Genomic DNA, 8,120 nt, shown 5'->3' with positions numbered 1-8,120 from the left:
CTATTTTGATTTTTAAAAAAAGGGTGAGGGAGTCTGTCATCTGTGTTATAGGCTTTTGATTGGTTAGCTGTGACACCCGGATATTGTAGTGATGGGTGATCGTGATCAAAGATCTGGTATCGGGTTTCCACGGTTTGTTGCCTCTTACATGACTCAGAAATGCATGGAACAGTTTGCAGAACCACTGCATTTTATATCACATCCACAACGTGTTAAATGTAGCATGAGCAGGTTTTGACATGTAAATTAGATTGTAATAAATTTCAAAATTTGACACCAAAACCAGAATGGTCTGACCTTAGCTTTGTGAAATGATGCTACATACACCGGCCTGAAGTAAACGAGTCAAGCAGTCGGGCGAACGAGACGCAGGACTTCACTCTCTGACAGCAGATGGCGCGCTGCGCTTATCAATACCACCAGTAATATGCATTATACAGAGACCAGATGAAATATACCATCTAAAACTTTTCTGGAGACAGCTAGTTCCTCCTCAGATATTAAGATTAATCCCCACCGGTTCAGTATTTAAGAGGTTCCTTCCAATGTTTTTCAGATTTTGCTTCTGCCTGCTAACAGTATTTTCTCCTCGTTTGTGTCTCAGGCCTCTGGTAAAAGGGTTAGTTCACCAGAAATGTAAAATGATGTCATTAAATTACTCACCTTCATGTCGTTCCCAAAACCGTAAGAACACAAACCCATACCCAAAAATTGCTTGAAGAAACACACGAATAAACCATATATTGTCACACATCTTATGTTTCTTGTCTTCCACGGTTCATCAGTTTAAATTTCTCTAGCTACAGCAATAAACTACATACCTTTGTCCAGATTAGTGGATTTCCTTGTGCGTCGTCAGGGTTAAAGGGTTAGTTCCCTCAAAAATGAAAATGAGTCCATGTTTTACTCACCCTCAAGGCACGTGTATGACGGTCTCTTTATGACAAATCCAGTGCGGGGTTTATACTTAACATGGTCCTTTCTCTTCCGAGGCTTTATAATGGCATAGTGAGTGTTTTTGTTCAACCAGGCAAAAAGTAGTCAAATGATATGGCTCATTAATGTTCCCTGTGTATGATTACCGCTTTCATTCTTCAGTGTCAATCATATACATCATGAGAAAATAAAATCAGCTTGAATAACTTTGCCGTAGTATCACTTTAAGCATTTAAGTCGGCCACGTTGGTGCATGCTTTTGCAGTTTCCTGCCCTATAGTTGTACAATTTGGTTAATTTTATTGCTTAGTTATCAGAACTCTGAAAGGTAATATCTCTAATATTTGGTAAGCGAAGATCTCTGATTGTTATCCTTGACAAACCAATCGAAAGGTAGTGCTTGAAAAAGTCGTCGAAAGTGTTTTCTCTTTGGCCCTGCTGTTTTATTGTCTTGGTGGTTGTTGTATTCAGGACTACTGACGATCTGACTCCGTTATCATATCGGCTGCATCTTCGGGGCTGTTTTTCAGAATCTCAGATTACTCTTAAAGGAACGTCGGAAAACCCAAACCTCACACATCAGTAAAAAAAAAAAACCTCAGTGCATGCCATCTCCAGTACTGACCTGCTGTAGTGGACTGTATTAGGCCTGTGTTTTAATACCAAGGTTGGGAACACTACAAATGTACTTGGTAACTGCTTGATTTTCCAGGATGGAATAAGCCATCTGAATCCTGCGGCGCAGGAAGGACTGAGAACAGTAGATGTTGCTAGTCTTCTTCAAGCGTATGAATACCATACATCCAAAGAGGAGCAAAGACCTTGCCCACAATTCCAGGTATTGTATTGAAGCCATTTTTGTTGTTGTTAAATTGGTTTACTTTATTCAGGCCTCACGCTCTAACAGAAGTGTGTCAGTGAAAGGTCAAAGATAATACAGTGTTTTATCCTAGTATATTCTAACCGTGGATAGCGAGAGCTAGTTATAAATGACCCCCCGCCCGCCACGGGTTATATAGTTTTCTTTAGTAGCAATCCTGTCTGGACAGTGCATTGAGTGACAGTTCGTTCATCCGTCCAGCGGCAGATAAACGTGCTCAGCTGCTTATTCCCCCATGAGCACGAACCACTGAGGCAGCACACGTCTGTTCCTCTTTCAAGGCAGCACTAGCAGAGTCAGCGGAAGACCTCAGGCCTCTGGCCTCTCAGAGAGGTCAGACCTCCGTCACACGATTCGCATGTTGGAACAAGGACGAAATGTGTATCGAATTACAGATACTGTCTAGTACGTGTCCTCTCTGCTTGGACCATAAAGCAATCCAGTGGTGGTGTCGACACACATCAGCATCAATGCCGCAGATAGTGACGGTTATGTTTTCTCACAATATCCCAGGTTTCGTCTCAACCGGAAGAGTGTCACCTTCAAGGGAAGTATGATTATTTACCTGTCCTCAGCCCCGATGAGCATCAGCAGCTCTTTCTCAAAAAAAAAAAAGAAAAGTGAAAAAAAGAAAAAGATCACTCTGGTGATCTTACATCGGATCTTTCTCTCATACGCAGAGTTCCTATGACACTAAGCGTATGGGCGCCGGGGTTTACAGAATCAGGGAATCCGACCCGTCCCCCCCCCCCCGTGTCCTGACGATGTGTTCATTTTTTCCCAAGAAGTCGACACAGTGGAAGATGAATTTGATAAGACTGTTGTGGGGCCTGTACAACTGATGAATATGATATGATGATGATGAGGAGTTTAAGAGCGTCCTTCAGCCCCACTCAGCAGTGGATCCAGCGAGTACAACCGCTGTGGGCATTTACCCGTACCAGAGCCCCAGCGCTGCAAAACAGGGAGTTCCACCTGTGACGCAACCCTGTTCCCGACAAACCAGATCTGACTCTGGAGGGCAGTGTGCTTCAGTGCTAGACATCAAAGTCTAACTTCTGTTGATGATGGAAACAGACAGCTAAAAGAAGTAGTCCAGGGTTCATATTGATCAATCAATTTATCCGCGAAGTGGCCGAGATGCTGGTAAGGGTATTAGATGACCATGCATTGAACTGACTGTGTTCCAGTCATTTTGTCACTGGGAGAACACGGGCCAGACTGAGTCGTCATTCCGAGAGAATGAGCCAAAATTGGCTTCCTTTCAAGCCAGCTCTTGCACTCTTTGAACGGACTGCTGCCCACTGCTACCCGTATGCGGCCGCAACACAGTTTAATTCGCCTACCGCTTCCGGCAAAGCACACAGTGTTGATGAGGACAAAATTGGAAGATTGATGAACTCACAGTTTTGAGCTCTCTCAAGTTATCTGTACAGCTCCGATGGGTAAAAGCCAGGCTGACACACTGATCTTAGCTGACAGCATGGCTGACCACGGTGTTTACTTTCTTCTGGAAGTAGTGTTTGAATGACACGGTTGGAACCGAGTGTCAGGGTTGAGATGGGTTATAAGGTAACCACTCCTGATCACTTTGACTGGTATACAAGAAGTGAAGAAAACCTCAACATAACAGCATGGCCCACAGTTCATCCCTACAGCTGTTTAGGAGACAAAGAGTCCAGTGATTGTCTGCGTGGGATTGCCTTCAAGGGTCTTTGCCGTTCAAGGTGAATACTCAGAATCTGCCTCCATTCTGATGTATGAATGCCCAAAAGCACAGAGGAATCCGGTTGCTAATCCAGGGCGCTCTGTCCTGTACTCCTCGTATAGCATGACGCCGACTGTCGGGCGCCGCTCGCTCCAGGCACCGGCTACCTTTCTTGCAACACCCTGCTGTGACAGCCCCTTAACTACACTGATACAGATGACCCTTGTGGAATACCTTTATACTGGCACTGAAAGGGCACACGAGCTCATCGAGACCCATGTGTCCCCCAACGGCCAGCACCTCCTTCAGCTCTAGCGTAAGCACCAGTAGCTCTGACGACACACTGCTGTATTATTGGCGCTCCCATTCAGCTCGGGGCAACAAGTCCATACCGCGCAGACACAGACCGCTGTCGTCCCAACAGGAGAGTGATTTTTGAGTCGGTGGCCTAACTGAGAAAAAAAAAAAAAAAAAAAAAAAAAAAAGGGACCTCAGAAACAAGTTAATTGAAATGGAGTAATATCCAGGACCCATAAACATCCAAACCCCCGCCCACTGTACGTACATAAGTTGAAGAGATCCCTTCAGAAATGCCCCTACACAGCAGAAAGCAGTCGCAAGTGAGCCCCAGTGTTAGGTATTCCAAAGCAAAAAGCATTAATGAATTACATAACGCCAAGGTACTCATGTGGTCCATTAGCTTTTTCATGTGGAAGGCCCCAGCATTGCCTTGTGACAAATGTGTAGTTAGATAACTGGCCCTCAAAAGGTCCGTGACTAGGTGGCCATCTCGTTTAAAACAGGAACATTACTTTATTTATCATGAAAATTAATGTCCAATGGGCCTAGACCTTTGTGTATCATCTTTGATGATGACTACTGATTGAAAGGTTCTTCTCTGTAATAAAAAGAAGTAGAAGATCAGTGATAGCATACCAAATGTCATGCGTCTTTTCTGTTTAAGGAGCAATTTAGTATTTCTTGTCTCAGTTGCAGGTTACGCCCAGAACTGGTAAATATGTGCTTCACAGATTCGTACTTCCTAATTTGGCAAGCAGATGAGCTGGCTGTGTGTGTGAGCAGTTTGATTAACCAGATCAGAATAAGAGAGTGGCGTGATGGTTTTCCTTAAATCCAGCTTTAACTATCTGCTGCGCGTGACCCACGGTATTAGTTTACTCTCACGTTGTTTGCCTTCGTTGACACTTATGCTTTTTCTTTTTTATTGTTTCTACATTATTTCCCTGCTGCTGCTTTATAGAGTGACGAAGAATCTACCGTATCGCAGTCAGTCCCTGAACCCTAAAAGAAATGGTTTTTCAGACGTTCCTCATGCGTTTTGTCTATGGTTGACAATGGCGAAGCTGTTCCAGACCCTTACAGTCACCTCGTATGGTGCTTTTTCTTGAATATTTCAAAGGAGATAAGACCTCCAAGGCAAGATGTGTTTGTTATTTGATTGTTCTTTTTGATATTATGGGATTTGCATTTTTTTTTTTTTTTTTTAAGCTACCCTACTATTCCAAGTTTTTGAAAATTCACCTTTGTTGTACTTTATTCATCAAAACAATAATATTGTGACTTAGGTTGTTATAAATGTTTGATTCTTTGATACTTAGTGTCAAGACCGCAATCTTTAATTTATGGCGGTTAATGCAGCGAATAGATAGACTGTGGCATTAATCGAAAAAAACGATTCGATTTGGACGATCTTGGCTCCAACGATATGAAATCCAATAATCGAGATACAATGATTATTGTGCACCATCCGCCCCCTTTTGCAGCGCTGCCTTCGTTCCTCCAAAAGGCCCAGTTCCCGGTGCAAATCATAAAATCATGTAAACATGACATTTGCAAAATGGGACGTGCTTGAAATTATCAAAGTATATTTAATCAGGTTTTTTAAAAGCGTGAAAGAGAATTGCGCCACCCTGCTCTCAGGAAGAGATGCGCTCAGAGACAGAACAGAACACGGACATTTAAAGTCATCTTTTAGCTCAAGGTGCATGCCTAATCGCTGAAGTACATGCAAAAATGCTGCGCTTGGTGATTATTCATGTATACCTTCGTCGGCTCATGGTAAATAAATGAATGTCAAGAGTTGAGAATGAAAATACGCGTGTAACAGTGATTTGGATCCGTTGACGAGCCTCTTACAGTGAACAGAGGGCTATGTTTTATTTACGATGTGATTATTAATTTCTGCCGTACATACCTACAGAGAATAAAAATTGCGTTACTCTCAGACCTTTGGTGCCTACAGATAACACTAACAGTTATAACATTAAATATCAGATAAGAAAAATATAAAGTACAACCTATACAAATAGCGGCATGTAAAAGAAAAGATAAGTTACAAGCCTCACATGGTAGACAGAGTGCCAACCAGTGAAAGGAAGTAAAACAGTGGCAGCTATCAGGATTGTAGCAACCCTTATTTACAGTGGAAATACATCTTTGATATGTATCACTATCTTTAAATAAAATCACTCATATAAAGTTTTTTGGTCATATGGCCCCCACATAATAGTGTTAAATAATCGTGATTACAATATTGACCCAAAATAATTGTGATTATGATTTTTGCCATAATTCTGAGAGCCCTGTAGACTAGATTCCACAAGAGGGTTCTTTCTTTCGCGTCTGTTTGAATGTTAGGCATCTGTTGTTTTCCCAGCTTCAGAGAATGCAAGCTGCGTCGCAAGTAGATATTAATGGAATATTCCAGTCCCGAACAAGTTTTTAGTTTTAGTGGTTTCTGCCAAAAATGGGTTTGAGCACTGTGCTGATCTTCTGGAGTTTAATCTTAGAAAAAATGGAGGAAAGTGCATAAACAGAGAGCAAAGCACGGAGAAGTAAACAAGTGTCTTCTTAACACTGAGGAAACAAAGCCGGAAGCCCTTAGTACATGTTACATTGAGACGCAAGAAAGCATGAATGAATGAATACTTTATTTTTTCCTAGCCACCGGTTGCACATAAAAAACCCCCTTGGTCTCTGTTCTTACCCCCCCAAACCAACCCAAAACCCCAAGCACTTCCAACCCTGTGCGTCCGTTCTGCACACACACTATTGCCCCCGCTCACCTGCTCTGTACTACATGGCCAAAAGTGCAATCTCATCCTCCACAACTCACACTCCTTACACGCACTACGGCTGACACGATACGGACCGGACTCACGACGTGACAAGGACCCACTCTTTTCACCGGTTGGGGTGCTAGGGACCTCATGACCCCTGCTATGCCGCTTCACGCCATGCACACATGATGCACACATGGCGCAAGGTGTCGACCGCGGCCGACATCTGCAGCTGACGAGCGCATGTGGTCCAGGGCCAAGCAGGACATGGGCAGAGGGCGCGTGGCGGAGAGAACTGCAGTGGCCCGACCTCGATTTGACGAAAGCTACTAGAGGGTATATTTAAGACAAATTATCCAATTATTTTGTAATGTCCTTTATTATTACTTTACCCGGTCGGCCCCCCACAAAATGCTGTACAGGCTGTTCCGTCAGCTTGAAATATAACTATAATAATATGAGCTAATATAGCACTTGTATATCATTGCCCTTTGTTGGTTTTGATTGCTTCTATTGTCCTAGCATACGAGAGGTAAGCGTCGCTTTGGATTAAAAGCGGATTAGCATAAATGACTAATATTTAATAGAACGAAAAATGACATGTCATTTGCTCATGATCCAAACAAAGATGCGCATTACAGGCAACATGAGCAGGTTTTAATATAAATTAAAAATTTATATAAATTCTTAACGGAGCTTTAAAGCGTTTCCTGTTGGTTCGCTGTAAAACAAAGCACTTATGAACACTGCAGCAGGTGGAGCTTAAGCGACTGTTCCTGGGTACTACCCGCTAATGGATGGCAAAACAAAAAGCACTAGGAGACAACAACTGAGGCGCTCGACGTCGAAGCAGAGGAGACATCTAGGAGCTCTAAGACGATATCGCTTGGTGTACCGCCTGTAACAAAGCACACTTTGCGAACACTGCAGCAGGGTGGAGCTTAAAGCGACGGGTGTCTCTTGGTTACCGCGTGTAAACAAAGACTTTAATGAACCTTGGCCAGCAGGTGGAGCCTTAAAGCGCGGTTTACAATTGGTTACCCGCTTCCTTGTAAACAAAGCACTTATGATAACACCTGCAGAAGACAAACGGTGGAGCTTAAAAGCTTCCCTTGGTTACCCGCTGTAAACAAAGCACTTATGGAACACCCTGCAGCATGTGGAGCGTTAACGCAGTTCCCTCATTGTGTCAGCAGGTTTACAAGCCACGTGAAACCCACCCCCACCCCGACCACAAGCACAATCGAGGAATGGCAAAAACACAACAGACAACCAGATGACACACGAAGAGCAAGGTGGAGCTGTAAAGCGTTTCCTTGGTTACCGCGCTGTAAACAAAGCCACTTGATGGAAAACCCTGCATCAGGTTTGGAGCCGTAAAGCGTTACCTTGGTACCGCTGCTAAACAAAGAACTTATTGAAACACCGCAGTCAGGTGACGAGAATTAAAGGCGTCTTTCCTTGCGTTTCCGTCGCTGAAACAAAGCACTTATGAACACCGCAAGCAGGTGGAGCT

The sequence above is a fragment of the Cyprinus carpio genome, unplaced genomic scaffold, assembly GCF_018340385.1.
Source record: "Cyprinus carpio isolate SPL01 unplaced genomic scaffold, ASM1834038v1 S000006537, whole genome shotgun sequence".
NCBI lineage: Eukaryota > Metazoa > Chordata > Actinopteri > Cypriniformes > Cyprinidae > Cyprinus > Cyprinus carpio.
This window is presented reverse-complemented; position numbering follows the sequence as displayed.